Source organism: Equus quagga, chromosome 13 (genome assembly GCF_021613505.1).
Source record: "Equus quagga isolate Etosha38 chromosome 13, UCLA_HA_Equagga_1.0, whole genome shotgun sequence".
Classification (NCBI taxonomy): Eukaryota; Metazoa; Chordata; class Mammalia; order Perissodactyla; family Equidae; genus Equus; species Equus quagga.
The window spans coordinates 98972954-98992658 of record NC_060279.1 but is presented as its reverse complement, the minus strand read 5'-3'; the positions used below and the strand labels follow the sequence as shown (position 1 = coordinate 98992658).

General features: G+C 54.0%; 1 protein-coding gene across 5 annotated transcripts in view; it reads left to right on the top strand.

Moving 5' to 3' along the window:
• SIPA1L3 (signal induced proliferation associated 1 like 3) overlaps window positions 1–19705 on the top strand; it is a 216704-nt gene that overhangs the window by 7618 nt on the left and 189381 nt on the right. For 2 of the 5 annotated variants that reach the window (XM_046680686.1, XM_046680683.1), the window contains exon 1: window positions 5290–5547. The exons of the other annotated variants lie outside the window; for them this stretch is intronic. The gene's annotated coding sequence lies outside the window, so the exon portion shown is untranslated. Of the gene's footprint in view, window positions 1–5289; window positions 5548–19705 lie in introns of those variants that run through there. 5 annotated transcript variants of the gene reach the window in all.

Sequence of the window (19705 nt, the reverse complement as noted above, 5' to 3'; positions counted from 1 at the left end):
CCAGCACCCGACCGTGGGGCCCCTCCCACATTTTTTCCAAAGACGAGTTTGAACAGGAGGCCTCCCATCCTCTCCCATCCTCCCCTCAGGACAGACGTGTACAGCTCCTTCCTCTGATGGGTCTTTGTTTAGGCCCCACAGGAACCAGGCTCCAGCCTTGGGTTCGCCTCCAGCACTGCAGTGGGAGGCAGGGGACGCGCCCCCTTTCAGTTCTGACTTGGGTAGAAGACGGAGAGGGGCAAGATGCAGCTTGTGACAGTGCCTGGGACCTGCTGCTATTTGTCATCGAGTCAGCAGTTCCAACTCCTTCACCGCAGACGCGCACCCCCGCTTCACATCGAGTAGGGGCTCCTGTCGCGTTTGTTCCCTGGGGTCCCCGACTTCTCAGCGGAGCCGCGTGGTGCAGCAATCCTTGTGTGGAGGTGGCAGGAGCAGAGGGCACCTTCCTCTGGGGGTTTCTGCGCATCGCTGGCTTGCCAGGTAGGTGGGGATGGCTGAGGGAGCAGGATCGCTGCTGGTCCGATCCTGCTGGATGCTGGCACCGTGAGGTCCACCTGGTGGCCGGCTCTTGTCTCCAGTGCCTGTGTCTGTCACCACGTGCTCGGTGTGCGGGAGGAAGGCGGGAAGCCTGCAGCCCCTCCGGCCTCCTGAAACTCTGGCCCCAGCACCCTCTTCCTGCTGGCCTTCCTTTTCCTTTCAAAGGCCCCAGCGTGGGGAGGACATTCGGAGTGCTGTCACCAGTTTAGGGAGCCTGATTTTTCCGGGTTTCCCACGTAGACTGCATGTGTTGGATCTGAGGGCAGCAAACCCCTGATCCTGACAGTGCATCCGATTTTCAGACGTACTCATTCAGCAGGTATTCACCGAGCCGAGCACTCTCCTAGGTACTGGGGTGCTAGGTACTAGGGAGACAGCAGTGAGCCAGACGGACGAGGCCTCTGCCCTCCTGGGCTCTCATTCAGGTGGGGAATTGAGACAGGAAACAAGATAAATAAGGGGCTGGCCCAGTGGTGTAGGGGTTAAGTTTGCATGTTCTGCTTTGGTGGCCCAGGGTTCAGAAGTTTGGATCCTGGGTGCAGACCTACCCACCGCTCATCAACCCATGTTGTGGTGGTGTCCCACATACAAAATAGAGGAAGATTGGCACAAATGTTAGCTCAGCGACAATCTTCCTCAAGCAAAAAGAGAAAGATTGACAACAGATGTTAGCTCAGGGCCAGTTTTCCTCACCAAAGAAGAAGAAGAAGAAAAACCCCCCAAGATAAGTAAGTAAGATATGTACTGTATTAGGTGGTAGTAGTGCTGTGTGTAAGAAATTAATCAGGGAGAGGGGCTGGAAAGTATTAGGATGGAGGGTGTTGCAGTTTAGAGTAGAGGGCCAGGGATGGCCTCCCTGGGAGGGCTCTTGAGTACAGGCCTCAAGGAGGAGAGGCAGTGTGAGCAGTGGGAGTGTCTAGGCAAAGGGAGTGGCTAGTGCAAAGGTCCTGAGGCAGCAGGCCTGATAGTGAGATTGAGGAGCTGGCAGGAGGCCCAGGGCTGGAGCGGAGTGGAGGAGGGGAGACGTGGTGGGGACGGGGGCAGAGGGGTGGTGGGTTTGCAGATCTCTTAGCATCCAGTGCAGTTTGTTCTCTGACTGAGATCGGAGGAGACTGCAGGGTTGACTGACTGATTAATTTCATTAAATTTTGAATAGTGACCACACATGCATGGAACCAAAGGAACAAAAATAAGGCGCCCAGTTCTTTCCCCAGAGGTCACTGCCCTCCCAGTTCCTTACTGGTGACCCGTTCCTGGACACCACATTATTTGAATGCGCTTCCTGGCTTCTGTTAGGTTGAACCGTATGAACTTGCCTTTTTGTGGGTCAAGAATGGTTGAACATTTGGCAGTTTTATGATGGTCAGCCTGATAGCTTTCTTTCCGGAGCCAGAGGAGTTGGACCAATCCTTTCTTGCCCCCGGGCTTGGTGGTCAGAGGTCGAGACCTCCTACCCCTTCCCGCCTCCCACACTTCTCTGTGAGTCCCGACCCCGCAGTGTCAGCAACCTGGTGAGTCCAGAAGCCCTGTCCCCCACCAGAGCCCCGTCCCCAGTCTTGCCCTGGAGCCTGATGACAGGCTGCCTCTTCCTCCTGGGACCTTACCTGGGGTGGCATTAGTCATTCTTTGGCTTTCTGCATCTTGGTGCCACCAGTTTTGAAATCACAGATAGCTCCCGGAGGGAAGGGCCCCCCTGGGCTCTGGCTGGATGTTTGGCATGGCTCCCACGGTGGGGGTGCTCTGTCGGCCGGCAGGCCTCGTGGGCATTCTGGACCAGTAACTGGGCAGAGTGGTTGGCAGAGCGCCCGGGGGGGCGTCCATGGGCGTATCTGCTGGGACCGCGGCGGCTTTGGCCGTGGGAGGAGATCCGGACTGGGAGACAGGCTTTCAGCCCCTCCTGTGTGTCACACCCGGGTGCTGACCAGAGAGTCGCCCGTCTCTGGAAGCGCAGGGCACGGGGCTGGGTCCTGGGGGGTAAAGTCAGCATTGAGGGGCTCTGGACCCAGCCTTGGGGGAGCCGTCAGGAAGGCAGCGCTTGCTGTGCCTCTGGCCGCCAGCAGTAGTAACAGCGACCTCAGCAGCAGCCAGTGGCAGTCACTAGGCCGTGCACCGTGCGTGCGAGGCGCTCTGCCGGGCGTCCCGCGGAGTGAGTCAGCGGAGCCTCCCAACAGCCTCGTAAGGCGAGTACTCTTGTTATCCCTTTCTCACAGAAGATGCAACCACATTTAAATAGCTCGCCCCGGGTCACACAGCTAGAAGATGGCGGTGACAGGATTTGGATCCAAGGAGGCTGACTCCAGCAGCCTCACTCTGAGCTCTCGTCACTGTGCTTCTCAAACCTGAGCAGGATCAGAATCCCCTGGAGGGCTTGTTAAAACCCAGATGGCCTCGCCCCACCCAGAGTCTCTGATTCAGTAGTTCTGGCTCGAGAATTTGCATTTCTAACAAGTCCTTGGGTGATGGTGGTACTCTCGGGGCTGGGAGCACATTTTGAGAACCACTGATCTACTGTAATGGGAAACCTAGCTGAAACTGGCCTGAAATCAGATTTATGAACTCATGTATCAAGCCTATAGGTAGGCAGCACCAGGGTTGACTAGGCAGTTCCACAAGACCTGTAGGCAAACCCTCTCTGTTGTGCCACTCTGTCATCCTTGGTGTGTCTCCTGTGTCCTCAGGCTCCCCTCGTGGCCACAAGATGACTGCCATGGCTCCAGTCATCACACCCTGACAAGGCTCTATCCAGCTGCAGAAAGAGGGCGTCTCTCATTCATTATGTGTCTTAATCTTAAGAGTGAGGGAACCTTTCCTAGACGCCCTGTCTCCTAGATTCCCCTCACATCTCGTTGGCCAGGATTGTGACATATTACCATGCCTGGGCAAGGGCCAATCAGGATTTACTCTCAGGGCTGCGGCTGGGGCTGGAACCATCCTCACCTGAAGCACATGGCTGCTGGGAGGAGAGTGGCTACAGGAAAGAAATCACAGTACTATTTAGGAAAGGACTGGGGGGGGGGAGGGATATGGGGTAGGTGAGCAAGCGGTCTGCGGCAGAAGTTAGCGACATGAGGCGGAAGTACAGTACCCATGCACTTGTGTCACCAACTTTGTCTTGTGATTGCCTGAATCAGGACCTAGGTTTTGTGCTCTGATCACATCCACCTGTGGGAATGTGTACGCAGAGTCCCTGTACCTAGGAGCGCTCGGTCTTGTCCAGAAAACAAACATTTCGTCTGAAAATTCGGGGAGACCCAAGCTGGGTAAGGAGGCGGCAGAGAGGGGCAGCGTGCGGGTGTTCGAGAGCATTCGTTCTGCCCGGAAATACCTGGGTCTTGCTCCTCTTGCTGCTCCCGACCAAGTCCTATTGAAGGTGCGCCTCCCACAGACTCAGTTTCCCCGTCTGAGGACTGCCTGGTAGGCGGTGATGTGGGTGACGGGAGAGGATGCAGGTGAGGGCTTAGCCCCAGGCGCTGGCACAGGCTGAGTGCTCCGGAATGTGGCCTCTGCTATTAACGTGAACCGCGACTTATTCATTGAATAATTAAGTATCCTTTAATAACCCCGCCATCTCCTCCCGCCCATCTGTGAAAGTGATGTCAACTTGCAGGCTGACATTTCCTGCGGGCGCCTGTTGCCGCTGCTGGTGGACGCGCAGAAAGTGCTGGCCCTCAAGCCCGCAGAGGGCTGAGGAGGGGGGCCTGGGCTCGGGCCACAGCTGGTGCAGGCCTGGGCCCGCCTCGGGCCCCCGGGTGGCCTTGGGCAGGCCACCGAGCCTTGCTTTGTCTCCATTGCCCTATCTTTAGGGTGGGGCTGGCGATGGTCCTGTCCTCCTCAGATGGCTGACTCAGAAGAGAGACTGTGTATTTTTTGTGGGTGGAAAAAAAGGACAGTAAGAATCTTTCTTATTTTTTCTCTTTGGCTGCCCAGAATTTCAACTCCGTGACCATGATTTTACCCCCATTTTGAAGGTATAAGCTGAACCTGATTGAGCCCAAGGGTGGCATGTGACAACTGCAGCCAGGAGACAGTGAACATGCTTGGTGGGTTAAGGCTAAGATCTCGCCGACTCCTCACACTCAACCCATTTTACAGAGCAGGAAACTGAGGCCCGGCTGGGGGGACCTGTCTGTTCTCTTGAGAGGAGGTCCAGGGCAGTGGTTAGGAACTGGAGACCCAGAGTGGCCCAGCTTGGGTTCAGTCCGCCCCAGCACTTCCCTGCTGTGTGACCTCATCCCGTGACTTCTCTGTTCCTGAGCTTTCTCCTGTGTAAAATAGGCATGATCACAGTCCCTACTCAGAGGTAGCTGGGAGCACCGGGGAGATCATTCTCCTGAAGTGTGGAAGACAGGAGGACGGTGGTTTTATTAGGCAGGGCCAGCAGCCGCCTTCCAAAGCTGGCCGAGGAGCCCGCGGCCGGGCTTAATCATTAAGCTGTGTTGCTCTGAGAGCGGCCCGCTGTCTGTCGGGGAGAGGAGCCCACCTTGGGTTGGGCGGCTGTGAATGAAGCGGGCAGGCGCCAGCACAGCGCGGGGGATGCTGTGGGCGCAGGGCCAGCCCTGGCACAGTCAGCGAACAGGTGGCCTGCTCCTGGATGGGAGGGATGGGAGGTAACAGGGGAGCCCGTCTTTGTTACCTCTGAGCTTTCTCTGAAGCCCATTCAGGCCTCAGACCACGTGGCTGATGAGTAAGGAGGCCTTTCTTTTCCCTCCCCTAAAGCGACTGTTGGCAAAACAGCCCTCTTTGGGAACACGCCTGTTCCCGAAGAGCAGCCATCTCTTGGGGAACTCCGGTGGCTGGCGGCTCCTCGCGGCCGGTGAATAAGTGACTGTGAAGAGCTGGCACGGCAGGTCCCGTTTCCGCATTCCAGACACCCACGGCGGCGGCCAGGGGTGGCCCCACCCTGGGGCGGCCGCGAGCTGGTGCAGGTGGCCTTCGCCCGGAGGAGACCCGGCGGAGCTCCCTTGCAGGCACCTGCCCCTGCGATCGGGCTGTGCTGGGGACATCCTTCAGGTGAGTGATGTGTGTTACGTTTGCCTGTGACTCGTGGAGTAGAGGAAGTTAGTAACTGTTTCTCCTTTTCGGATTAGACTGGTGGCTTTTTTTCTTTTTCTTTTTTTTCCTCCTCTCCCATGAAATGTTTACCTGTCTGCTCCTAACTGTGAAGAAAGGGTGGGCGGAGTGTTGAGGGAGTGAGAAGGAAACGGAGGACGTTTCTCCCTGGAGAAGGGATCGTTGCCTTTGGTGGAGCTCCGGCGGGAAGCAAACTCCTGTGCTGGGGCTGTGGAGCGTCTCAACTTGGTACGGACGAGCTGTGTGTTCCTTTCCCTCTCTGGGCCTCAGTTTCCTCATCTGATGAAGTGGGAAATAGGAGCAGCTTTTTCCAATGAGTCCAACCCACCCACCTTTCCGATGAGTCATATTTGTGGCGTGCTCACGGCCTGGGCATGGAGCGGTGCTCGATGTCAGCTCCCCCTGTGCCCCCAGCCCCCCAGATTCCCTGTCTGGCCTTATCTCTGACTTCTCCCCTGCTGCTGGCTGTCCTCCAGCTCCACTGGCCGCCTGCTGTTCCTCCCTCAGGGCCTTTGCCCTGGCTGTTCCCTCTGCCTGGAGCACTTCCCCCTGTGTCCCCAAAGCCGTGTCTGCCTTCAGCCTATGCTCAATGTCACCTTCTCGGTGAGGCCTCCCTCCTTAAATGACACCTTCTCCGTCACCTCTAGCCCTTCCCTCTGCCTTATTTGTTTATAGCATTTATTATCACTTGACGTGTATTTATGATCTGCCCCTCCCCGAGCCGTGGGCTCCACCAGAGCTCAGGGACTTCTGTCTCTGTCCTCGTAGGATAGCCCCTGCATGTCAAAGGTGTGCGATAAATTATTTTGTGAATGAGTTTGTGGAAGCAGGTACACTGTTGTCCGAGGATGGGCGGTTGTCCCCGTTTGGGGATTGAGTAGAACGCTGGCGGACGCGCACAGCTGCAGCTGTGGGAAGTGGTGTGCACACGCCCTGCCCTTGGTCACCCAGCAGTCCTCAGCCTGCCTGCCGTAGCCAGCCGTCTGGCTTCCTGTCCCTCAGCCCGGGTCCTGGCACGGCTCATCCAGGTGGCCTGGAACAGACATGTGCAGGTTTGTTTAATGGGAAGGGCCTTGTTGGGGACCCCGGCCACACACACGTCCCCATGTGTCCGCAGAGCGACCCCCTCACCAGGCCATCTTGGGCTTGTAGTAGGAGGGCGAGGAGTGGCCGGGACATGAGTGTGCTGGCCAGGCGAGGGTATCAGCCTCCCCTCCTTGAGCATGCTGTAATTCTTGCTCTGGGGCTGAGCAGGTTTTAATTAAAAGGTGAGCTCGAAGAGTCTGGCTGTGTCCGAGCTCACACCTCGTCGTCTGTTTTCTGGCTCCCGGTGTCAGCAGTGGATTCTGTAGAAATATCCTGGGCAGGGCTGCCCCAGGCTCTGGGGCACAGGTCGGTGGCCATCTTGGCTGTCTCCCAGCAGTGCGAAGCGCAGGGACTGAGGTGGGTGCCGCTGCGGCACACGCCAGCACCCCCTGGGCCTGCTGCGATGTTAGGAACGGGCGAGCGTGAGAGGAGCCGCTCCTGCAGCACGCGCCCCGTGCTCTGAGCTCCAATGCCATGGGTTTGGGGTTGGGTCCGGAGCCTCCTGGGAGGCGGGTACACTCAGTCCTCACGTCGTAGCACTGCCCAAGCTCTGGGCACAGTGCTTAGCTTTTCTGGGCCTCAGTTTCCTTATCTGGAAAATGGGCGTAATGAAGAGTACCTGCGTTAAATGAGAAGTGAGACCAGGTGACCTTGTGAGCTCTGTGTGGTGCATGGAAAGCACTGCATAAATGGGCTGAAGGATTTCTATTAATTGGTTTCAAGCCCCTTTGTAATTTTTTTCAGTCCTTTTTTCGTGGGCTCCTCCTCTCTTCCTCTCTGCCCCATCCCCACGTCAGCATCCTCCCACTGTCCTTCATCCATGGTGTCAATCAAGTACTGTATGGATTTTTCCACGTTTTTCTCCATGGTTATATAATCCTATAGGACATAGCCTATAAGGGGGGAAATAGCCTAGAAGGGGTGATACGGCCCTTGTTTTCCTGCATTGTGCTTTGCTCACATGGCAGTACCAGGTGGAAGTGCCTGCAGGTTCTCATGGAGAGCTCACATGTGCTCTTTTTAATGGCTGTGTAACACACGGTGGGGGGGGTGGGGGGGTGCCATCATTTATGCGGCCAGGCCGCCACTGATGTGCGTTCCCTCTGTTTCCAGGTTTTTTCCTTCCGAATTATTTTTTTTGATAGCCTTCTTTAATTAGATCGCAGGCGTCCAGCCTGCTAGCCACCTTGTTAACTTGAGCTCCAAGCCTTCGAGAATGAGTATGAAGCAGCATTACTATGATGATGCCTCTTGCCCAGATAGGAGATACGTTTTCTGAGCATCTCACTGTGTCCAGCACAGTGTCGAACCATCTGCTTTAAATGCTTTTTCATTATTAAAGTGGCTAATAGATTGATCACTCATAATACAGATTAGTTGTGCTTAATAAGCACTTATTATGAAATGGAGGGAGGGTTCATGTCTTTTCATAGTAACAATCTTCGTTGGAAATCAGAACATGAAGAGATTTGGGGCGTTGTGATCGACCGGCATGTTTCTCTCGTGGCTTGTCCTTAGCTGAGGACTGTGTTTGGCCTCATGAGACTTGTACGGTGGTGAACGCAGGTACAGCTTTGTTCTCATTCGCTATTGCAACGTCACAAGCCATCCCCGAACTTAATGCCGCAGAACGACAACAGTTTATTACTTCTCATGACTCTGGTCGCCTGAGGCTCAGCTGGCTGGCTCCTGTGCCAGTCTTGCTTGGGGTCTCTTATGTGGCAGTTGTCAGAGGGGAGATGGGGCTGGAACACTCAAGATGGTTCTGCTCACATGGCACCCTGGAGGTGCCTGGGCCCCTCTGTCCCTCTCAGCTCAGAACCTCCTTCCATGTGGCCCCGCCAGCCAGTAGCCAGCCTCATAAGCCGGCAGCCCGGGGCTCCCCAGGCTTCCTGAGGGGTGGGTCCCCGACGGGCCCAGCCTCATTTCGTGGTTCAAGTGAGTCGTAAGGTCAGCCTGCACTCACTGTGGGAGCTATGACGGGAGGCTTGAGCTCCAGGAGGTGTGGCCCACTGGGGGACACCTTTGGAAACTCCCACAGTGTTCGTTTTCTCAAGAAAAGAGAAGTGCAGAGGTCGGCAGGCCAAGGTGGTGCTGAGCTTGTCTCTCTGGGGCCCCAGGCTCCTCTGTCTGCGTCGCTGCCCTTGGCCTCCATAGTCACAACGTGGCGGCTCCACCTCCAGCCCCACATCCTTCTGACGGGCTGAGGAGGCCAGGCTCTGAGGACAGGGGGCAGCTCCCCTGTCAGGAAACCATGGCCTTCCCGGAACCCCTAGGCGACTTCTGCTTCTGTCTCTTTGGCTGGAGCTTTGTGACACGACCACCCCTTCCCACAGGGAGCTCTCAGAAATGCAGTTTTGAGTTGGGCTTACCACTCCGTTGAACAAAGGGTCAGGAAGGAGGAAGAGGGGCGAGGGGACGTGCGGGCTGGCCAGCTCAAAGTGGTCTGTTCACACAGCAGAGGGGGTGCCGGTTCAACTGAGGCAGCGCATGTTCACTCCTCACCTGGTTAGGAAGTGCTTGGGATGGGCCGTGCCTGGGCTGCTCACAGAGGCTGCACGGATGAGCGAGGCCAGCACATCTGGGGGTTACACTGGCCGGGATCATTTGCAGGCCTTGACCAGGTGATTGCTCAGCTCGTACTTCCCAGATAGCTGTTCGAAGTGAGACTAGCGATAATAACAGTAGCCGATCTCATTAAGGGCTTAACTTGCGTGGAGGGACTGTCATGAGTACTTTTCATCAGCCCGCTCGTTTCCTCTTCACAATGGCCCCGTGAAGCCGGCGCTGGGATCATCTCCCCTTTGCAGATGCAGAAAGAGGCACAGAGAAGTGCAGTTACCTGCCAGAGGTCCCAGGCTGGGCGTCATGAAGTGGGTGCACGGTCCCGGTGGGCTGGCTGTGGAGTCCATGCGCTGGACCGTACTGCTCTGCTTTACTCATTTATTTATTCCAGGAAGCATTTTTTGTTGAAATGAATGTGTGAGTGACAGCAGAGCAAAACATGAAGAGAAACAAACCACTTACCACTCCATCCCCTCCACTCCCGCTCCCTGCCTCGTTGGTCCGGGCTGTCAGTAACTTGCTGAGTTCCCCCTCACCTCTTTCTAAGTGCATTTCATTTTCGAAAGTTGGCCTTAGGGCACACAGAATCGGATTAATCATAATCCTTGATGCGTGATACATCGGTATTTTGGTCCATGCAAAAATATCTATTATAATGAACAGCCATTAACCTACCGCCTGCCCAGCAACTAGAAGCTTAGCAAGAACTCGTATGAACCTGTGTGGTACTTTCCGGTTTCTCCCCTGCCTGCTCTCCCAGAGGGGACCACCATCTTGAATTTTTTTGTTTATTGTTCTTTGTCTTAAAAAGAATTAGTTTTGGGGGCCGGCCCCGTGGCCGAGTGGTTAAGTTTGCGTGCTCCGCTGCCGCGGCCCAGGGTTTCGCTGGTTCGGATCCTGGGCGCGGACATGGCACCGCTCATCAAGCCACATTGAGGCGGCGTCCCACATGCCACAACTAGAAGGACCCACAACTAAAATATATAACTGTGTACTGGGAGGATTTGGGGAGAAGATGAAGAGAACAGAAGATTAGCAACAGGTGTTAGCTCAGGTGGCAATCTTTAAAAAAGAAAAAAATAAGACTGACTTTTGAACTTTACACAAATGATACTCTACTGTGTATAGTCTTCCGGGACTTGCATTTTTCACTCGATATTATGATTCTAAGATTGATCCAGACTGGTATAGCTGCAGTTCATTCATTTTTTACTGCTCTGTACACCTGTTTCTATCGTGTGCCACATAGGCATACGGCCATGTACACATCTATCTTAGTGAACATGGATGAGAATTTCTTCTGGGTTTGTCACGAGGCATGAGATGCTGTGTGGTAGGATGTGAGCATCTCTAACTTTGCCAAATGTTGTCAAGCCGTTCTCTAAACATTCCCACCAAGGATGTAGAGTTCCTGTTATTTTGTATTCTTGTGTGGTTTTATAATGCTTTTTTATTTTTGCCGGTCTGATGGATATGAAATAAAATCTCATTGTGCTTTTAATTTCTATTTCCCTGAAGACTAGTAAGGCAGAATGTCTTTTCCTTTATGTTTCTTCTTCTGGATATGGTTCCTTCATCACTTCTGCTTCTTTTGCTTATTGATTTATGTGTGTTCTTTATGTACTTTGGTTACTAATCCTTGGGCAGCAGCCTCTTTAACCTAATGAGAGGTTTGTGATTCTGATGTCCTCATTTCCTTGGTTATCTCCTCTCCCCTGTCTGTTTTCTCCCCAACTCCATGATATCTCTTTGTGTACCCCAAGCTCACAGCGAATGGGTCTTGGGGACAGTCCTCAGTTATGGGCATTTGTATATGTTTGTATAGATATGTGACTCTCCCTGTTCCACCCCCTCTACCATAGCTTTTTGATCCCAGGCGTATCAGTTAAGATTGGGTTCAATTGCATAAATAGAAAACTGCATATAAAACAAAATGACAATGGTCTAAGCACGATGGAAGTTTATTTCTCTCTCACATAAAGGAGCCCAGTGATAAGCAGACCAGGGCTGCACTCTTATCAGGGACCCAGGCTCCTTCTGCCTTTTTGCTCCACAATCCTTAGCCTGTCACCTCATGGTTCAAGATGGCTGCTGAAGCTCCAGCGATTATGTCCTAGCAAACAGGAAAGAAAGGATGAAGATGGGATCCCTGTCTTCTTAAAAAGCCTTAATGAAAGTTGCACACAATAATTCTGCTTATAGACTTTCGCCTAGAACCTTGTCACTGTACCCTATATAGTTGCTAGGGAATCTGGGAAATGTAGTCTTTATTGCACATGGCCTTGTTCTTAGCTAAAAATCAGAATCCATTACCAAGTTAAAGAGGGAGACTAAATCTTGGATTCGGCAGCCAGCAACTTTCCTAGTTCTGAAGTGTTCCCTAAAAATGGCTCTTAAAGGAGCGGCCAGCCACCAGGATGGACCTCCCGATGATGCCCCTTTGATTCTTGGGTTTATTACATGCATATTTCTTGAGCACTTATTTTGCTCAGGCACCGTCCTGGGAGCTGGGAAGATGGTAATGAACAAAACAAAGGAAGTCCCGTCTGTCCCCCGTGGAGCTTACGTTAGAAAAGGGAGGATAGATAGTAGACAAGGAGTGTATAGTGAGTCAGAGATAATAGGTGTGAAAGACACTAAAGGCGGATGCTGGCCTGCGAGTGAGTGGCAGGCAGGTGGCAGGCTCCACGCGGAGTGGCAGGCTGTGCTCTTGCAGGCAGAGTGGTCAGGGCAGGCCTCTTTCGTGAGGCGACACTGAAGCAGAGCTGAGGCAGGGGAGCAAGGGGGCCATGTGGGAATCTGGGACGAGCACGTGGGGCAAAGTCTGGGCCCGTGGAAGGCACGAGGTGAGCCAGCCCGGCAAGCCTGAGGAACTTCAGAGCCGTCAGCAGCGCTCGAGGGGCGAGCGAGGGGAGGGAGGGGAGAGGAGATGGGGCAGGCGCGGGCCGTGAGTATCTCACAGCTGAATAGTTCAGTATTTGTCTGCGGAAGACAAGAGTTCTTCAAGGACCTAAGGACAATATTATTGTCACGATTAAAATAAATAATTAAATAAAATAAGTAAAATAACAATTGCTTGACGTCACGCGTGTCCCTTGAGTGTTAACATTTCAGATCTTCTCATAAAGATCTTTCTAGAATTGATTTGCTCCAATCAGGACCCAGTAAGGTCCACTGTTGGATTTGGTTCACGTGCCTGTTAAGTGGCATTTAATTTGTGGGTTCCCCCTCCCTCTTTTACAGTTTATTTGTTGAGCAAAGCCGTGTTGTTTGTCTTTCGGGTTTCGCACAGTCCGCCTGGCCGACTGGAGCCCTGTGTTGGCGGGAAAGGCTGCTTCTGTCCCTGAGTTTCCTGTAAACGGGGAGTTGGGTCTAGAGACTGGAGCAGAGTGGAGATACACACACACAGACACACAGACACACACATATTTCGGGGTGTGTGGTGGGGGGCGAGACATTGTCCTAGGCGTTGCTGTGTGTGTACAGCCACTAGGAGGTACGTGAAGCCCGTTGGCTTTCTGGGATGTTCTGTAGAGTTAATGGCTGCCAGTGACCGTTGCCTAGGCCTACGATTTTGTTTGGGGTTTGCAAAAATTGTGACGGTGTAGTTCTGTCCTGTTCATGTATTAGGTGGAATATTCCTGCAGAGAGAACCTCTGTCATCTATTATTCAGTGATCCTGAGGGCACTGACTCTTTTGAACTTTTGTTTACATTAGAAATGAGTATCGAATACTTGGCCTCCTCGTGGTTTCTAATCTGCTCATCTTTCCTTGGTGCTTCAAGTCTTCTGTCCTTGGTTTTGTGTGCATTTGTTCGCTATTTCCCGGTCTCTGCCGCCGCCCACGCCCCGTCTTGGATTTGGGGGTAAACAGAGGAACCGGTCAGTCCTCTCATTGCGTGGGCATGGCTGCCTCAGGCCCTACCTTTGACCAGGCAGAGCCCTGTGCGTGCCTCTCCGTCGGCGTAACCAGGGAGAGACGACTCTAGAATGTTGACATTTCCATTTTTTTCTCTCTCGCCCTGGCCGTGTATTCTCAGACCTCCAGCTTCTGAAGAGCGCCTGCTCCACGCCAGGGGATTAAACCTTTATGCTTGGGGCACGAGGGTTTTGAGCATTTGAATTTCTGCTGATCTGAAACTCAGTTCCTAGACAAAAGAATAAGGGCTCTGCTCCACTGGAGAGGCTGGTCCTTCCAGTAACCTGGCCAGGGGCCACTCTGACCCCAGGCACTGCTGTTCTTTAGGGCACCAGCACGCTTGAAATCGTTTGGATGCCTTGGGATCAGTTATGCATTTTATTGCATGCTCCCTGAGGGCTTTCTTTTCTTCTGGGGATTACAACAGGTTTGTTCCCTCGGGGAGGGGAGAAGTTTTGATGTGAAATGATGTAGAATTCATTAATTCGTTCAGTCACTGATTTGTTCCTTTGGCAGACATTTATTGAGCGTCCCACATGTTCCCGGTGCTGGGTCGGAGCCTGGGGAGGCCTGTTCGGCTGGAGCGTATGTGCAGGTGGAAGTACACAGGTGATAAAGTAGTGAACAAATCAGTGAGATAATTTCAGGTGGGGATGAATGACTCAGTGGAGTCATTGAAGCAGAATGGTGAGAGACACACACCTGGAAGGTGGAGGGGCCGTGGGAGGCGGACGACTGGGGGATTGGGGGAGAGTTTCGCTGGGGCAGTGACACGTCAGCTGAGACTGGAAGGAGACGGGCCAGTCTTGTGGAGGGTCTCGGGAAGAGTTGCTGCCAGAAGGAGCAGCAGGTGCGGAGGCAGGAATGAGTGTGGTGTGTCGAGGAACGGCGGAGTGAGTAGCCGGTGCGGCTGGAGCATCGAGGATGAGGTTGAAGGGTGGGTAGGGGCGAGAGCCTGGAAGGGAGTTGGGGTTTGATTCTGAGTGTCGTCTCTCTCCGTCCCGCTGGCCGCTGTGGGGAGGGAGCACAGATGGAAGAGGAGGGGCGTGGAGGGAGGCAGCGCGTACTGGAGTGAGGACAGAGGTGTGGTGGCAAGGGTGCCTAGGAGAAGTGCTTGACCCACCAGAGCTTGCCAAGGGTTGGTCAGAGTGGGTGGTGAGTGGGCAAAAGATCTCCCAGGGGTTTCGGACTTCGGTCTCCCATAATAACAGTCCCAGACCCCCTTAACACGCATCTTGCTATAGGACAGTCGACTCTTCATTCCTCTTTTGCAGATTCGGAAACTGGGGCCCAGAGAGATGAAGCCCGTGATCCTTGTCACACAGCTAGCTGGGGCTGGGCTTGGAACTGGCCATCCCGACCCACAGTCTGACCTTGCTCTCTTTTCTCTCCCTGCAACCCCAGCTGTTCCTAAGCGATGCTGACACAGCCTGGGCCCCCGAGGAGCCGAGTGTCAGTGTCCTACATTTGTGAAATCGGGAGGGGATCAGGTCCCCCCACACCCGTGGCCCTTCCACCGTCCCCGCTAACCTAGATCCCGACGTGCCTTTTCTTGCGGTATTTATTACAGGGTAGAAAACAGGGACTTTCTGGTGGCTGACACGTACGTAACTGGACACGTGGCCAGATAAGGTGTGGAGAGGCCTGGGACGTTGAGCTCCCAGCCTGCTTAACTGATGGGGCCGAAAGTCTCCTCACCCGTGAGTCCTCCTCATTTCCTCCCCAGTGCTCCACCTGTAAAGAGAGCTCGCCGCCCGTGGGGATGTCGGATGTGATACCTTGGCCGCCAGACGGCCTTGCTCAGTGTCCTCTGGGAGAGGTGTGACCGCTGCCTTCCTTCTGCATGCGGCTCTGGGAAAGGTGGCTGGAGTTGGGTCCTGCCTCAGCCCCCCGCTCCCCTTCCTTGGCCCTGACAGATGCTGGTCATCGCCTGCTCCTACTTGCATTTAAGTCACATGACAAAAATTCTCTATCAATTTTTTAAAATTCTGTTAAAAAAGTCTTTATTGATGTAAAACTTAAGAGAAGCCACACACTGGTTGTGAAACAGTTCCAGCAGTAGGGCCATGTGTCAGGTTGAGCATGGAGGTTCCCGTTCCCATCACGCCCCAGCACCTGCCCTTCGCCGTCTCTGTCACCCCCCGAGAGGGCAGGAGTTGTGCCCCTCCTTGCTGTGTGTGCAGTGTGTTGTTTTTGTTAAGAGCCTGGGCTCTGGCGCTTCAGTGCTTGGGTTCAGACCCCAGTTTTGCTAGGTACTGACTTGGCCTTTATGGGAATCACCCTATGCCTCAGTTTCCCCATCTATAAAGTGGTGGTGATGGTCCTAACCTCTTGGCCTGCAAGGACTCATTGTGTGAATGTGTGTCAGAGTCAGAGTGGCGCCTGGCAGGTGAGGAGTGCTCGCACGTTAGCTATTTTTATTGCACACACGTACGCGTACGGCCGGTGGTTTTACAGACATGCTCTCCAGGTCTGTTCTTCTGCCGATTGCACTTGCCTTCCAGAATCCAGCTTGGAGAGCGTCCCAGGGCAGTGCCTCCAGGTCGGCCACGTTCCTTCTAGTGACTTCGCAGCGTTCCCTCCTGTCACTGCCCTGTTGTTGGACATACCGTGGTTTCCAACTTTCATTGTTATGACTCTGAGCGGCTCACACACAAAACCCTTTGTTTGCATCTTAGATCTTTCTTAGGACAAAGCCTGGGGTTGCAATTACTGCAACAAAGTGTATACATGTGTTTAAAGACCGAGGTATTTATGCTGACTGGTCTTCCTGATCTGCTTGGGAACCATGTGTATTTCCTTGTTAGTTGCCTCCTCTTCTGGGAAGGGGGTTATTTCTTATTGATTTATAGGGGATCTTTACATTATTGAAGGTACAGATCATTTTGTTATATGTTGTAAACTTACATTCCTAATTGTTTACCTTTTAATTTTTTTATGTTATTAAACATCATGCTGAGGGTTTTTTTTTCTTTTATGTTCTGGCCTTTAAGATGAGACAGATATTATACATGCTTCTTGGTAGTTTTGTGGCTTTATTTTTTACATCCAGCATCTGGAGTTTTTTTCTTTGGGGTTAAGTGTGGGATGAAGAGCTTAAACCCCCCCTGCCAGGCGTTAACCGGTTGTCCCCGTAGTGTGAACAGTCCACCCTTTGCCACTAACTCTAAAGCCTTCGTATGAGCCGGGCCGTGGTCTGAGTGTTTTCACGTCTCCCTTTCAGTCTGCCACCATAACTCAGTGAAGCAGTCGGCGATGTCCCCACACACAGAGAAAACCTGCAGCACGAAGAGGGGCCCTCCTGGCTTGATGTCCCACCCCTTGGGGGAGGCAGAGTCCAGCTTGGAATATTGTGGTTTATTCAGTAACCAGCCTCCTTATTTCACGTGTATTTTCAGCAGCTTTGCCTGCAGTCTCTTGGCAGACCTGCCTTTTGTCCACTGGTAACAGTCCTCGTGATCGCTCCTCCACGACGCTCGTCTGTTTCAGGCCTCTTCCCTGCCTCGCTGGCTTGGCCAGGACTTGCATGACACAGTTGAATGCCAGCGGAAGTCACAGGCGGGTCTGGGTGCCCCAGATGTTTTATCCTGCAGGGCTTGTGTTGATGGGGGCCTGGTTAGCCAAGGACCAAAATTTTTCTGAGTACCCTTAAGAGGTCCCCAGTTGCCACTCTGTGGCAATGTCAGTGAAGGACTCCTCTGTCCCCATGGCTGGGCCAAACCAGGGAAGAAGCTGGCATCAGGGGCGACAACTTGAGTATAAGCAGCAGTGGACAACATTCTGGGGCTTTGGTTAATATTTTAAAAAAGGTCTGGGGCCAGTCCGGTGGCACAGCAGTTAAGTTCACATGTTCTGCTTCAGCGGCCTGGGGTTCACCGGTTTGGATCCCGGCTGCGGACATGGCACCACTTGGCACACCGTGCTGTGGTAGGCGTCCCACGTATAAAGTAGAGGAAGATGGGCATGGATGTTAGCTCAGGGCCAGTCTTCCTCAGCAAAAAGAGGAGGATTGGCAGATGTTAGCTCAAGGCTAATCTTCCTCAAAAAAAGTAAATAAATAAATAAATAAAAGGTCCAGCAGTGGGGCTGTGGGAGCTCAGCAAGGAGCCTGCACAGCGAGCCCAAACATGGAGAGGGCAGCCTTGGAGCTGGCTGCTGGATCTCTGGAACTGGTTGCCCACCAGGATATCATGAGGCCGGACATCAGACTGCCAGCTTCACATCTCAGCAGTCTTTCTTCCTAGCTGGGTAGCCTTGGGCAAGTAATTTACCCTCTCTGTGCCTCAGTTTCCTCTTCTGTAAAATGGAGCAATAATAACTCTTACCCTGGGTGTTTGTAAGGATTGAATGATCCATGTAAAGGGCTTAGAATTGTGGTTGGCACCTAGTAAACTCTCAAATAAACATTAACAATGTTTCTTTCTCTCTTTCCCCTTTCTCTGTTTCTGAGGGCAGGGATGAAGGTCCCAGGAGGGTGTGTGGGCAGATGTCATCATTCAGGTATTTCCTGAACACCTACGACATGGCACACGCGTGCCGGCGCCACAGCAGGGCTCAGGAGCTGACTTTCGAGAGGGGAAGTGGACAGTAAACACACAGGTAGATGATGTGACGTCAGGCAGTGGGATGTGCTGTGAAGAAACCGGGGGGAGGCTCTAGTGACAGAGGCTGCTGTCTAGCGGAGGCCATCGGGGCAGGCTTCCCAAGAGGCGACGCTTGGACGTGAAAGATCAGGAGCCGGTCATGGAAATGGTTGGGAAAGGTCATTCCCAATGGCACAGCAGATGCAGAAGCCCCGGGGTGGGAGCTTGCTGAGGACGTTCTAAGTTCAAGGAGCCGGTGGGGCCAGAGGGCAGTGAGGGAGGGACGGCGAGAAGGGCAGGAGATGGGTCAGAGAACGGCCAGGTGGGAAGTTCTTAGCCCCGGTTCTTTTGGTTGAAAAATAACAGAAACCCATATCAGATCCACCTGGCCCTAAAGAATTCTGAGCTGCCTCCTGGAGCCTGGGACAGGCACTGTCTGCTGGCGTCGTGAGCAGTGGGCCTGAGGCCCAGACAGTCTGCCCTCTCTGTTCCCCGCCCCCCGCCTCTCTGCTTCCGTCTCTCTCTGGGCTTCTCCAGGCATTGGCTGTGCCATAGCTCCTTCCTCCGCGGGGTCTGTAGGTCGCAGCCCTGGGCATAGCCGTGGGCTGTCTCCATCCCAGGACGGGGGGTCTGATAGGCCCAGCCTGGCGCAGACGGCTGCCTCATCCAGTGAGCTCTGGCGAGGCGGTAAGCACAACACACACATACTTCTCGTAGGAGGAGGCCTCTCGGAAGCTGGGCAGATCCTCTTCTCTGCCTGCCAGGCCCGGGGCGTCACTGCCCTTCTTACTAACGGAACATCTTCACGTTGTGGTTAAACGTGGGCCAGACGGCTGGATTCAAAGCTCAGCCACTCGCTGGCCGTGTGACCTCGGGTTTGTCACTTCACCTCTCAGGGCCTCAGTTTCCGCATCTGTAGAATGAGGACGGTACAGGTTTCTACCTCGGGGGGCTGTTGGGAGCATTGGACAGTCTGAGCCTGGTCCCTAGGAAGCGCCCAGGAGGCAGTGGGCATCGTCGTCCTTGTTTCTCTGTCCTGAGGCTGGGTCGTGCTCCATCGTTCAGGCATCGTCAACCTCGTTGTCGTCCTCGTTTCTCCGTCGTGAGGCTGGGTCGTGCTCCATCGTTCAAGCGTCGTCATCCTTGTCGTCGTCCTTGTTTCTCCGTCGTGAGGCTGGGTCGTGCTCCGTCGTTCAGGCATCATCGTCTTCGTCGTTGTCCTCATTTCTCCGTCCTGAGGCTGGGTCGTGCTCCATTGTTCAGGCTCAGACTTGGGAACGAGAGCCTGGAATTTGGCCCCACTCTGCCACCCACCAGCTCTGCGACATTGGCCACGTGTGTAACTTCCCGGGAGTTTTGGTTTCTTCGTCTGCATGATAGGGAGATTAACAAGCTGATGGGCTCGTTTGTTGGACGTGTGTGCTCTCTGAGGTTGGGGGGATTGTGGAAACTCAGGGGATCCGGGTGTCTGAGCTCAGGGCAGCCCTGGCCCCCGATCGCCCCCATGAGTGGAGCTGGTGGTGAGAGTGACGTTAGGATCCACCACCCATCCTTCACAAAGGCCTGGCCAGGCCCTCTGTGAGCACAGGTTCACCCTCTGTGCAAGCAAGACCCAGGTGCCCCCCGCCGTTCCCAGGCCCCTGGGGTGCGGGTCCAGGCTGGAGTGCAGAAACACGCACCTCCATCAGGCGGCTTCTCGGGGGGAAGACAGGCCTGGGAGACGGCGTCTCAGGGCATGTCGGGTTTGTGTCTGGTCATAGCCATTCCCCGGACGGTGACTCTGGAACCTGGCTGGGAATTGGCACCACCTGGCCAATCTGGTGAACAGTTGGGCTCTCTGGCCTCGCTCCTGGAGCCTCTGTTTGTGCAGGTGTGGCAGGGGATCATCTGCTGGTTTGGCCGCCCAGCAACCGCTTGCCGTTCTTCTGGTGGCTCCTTCTAGAAG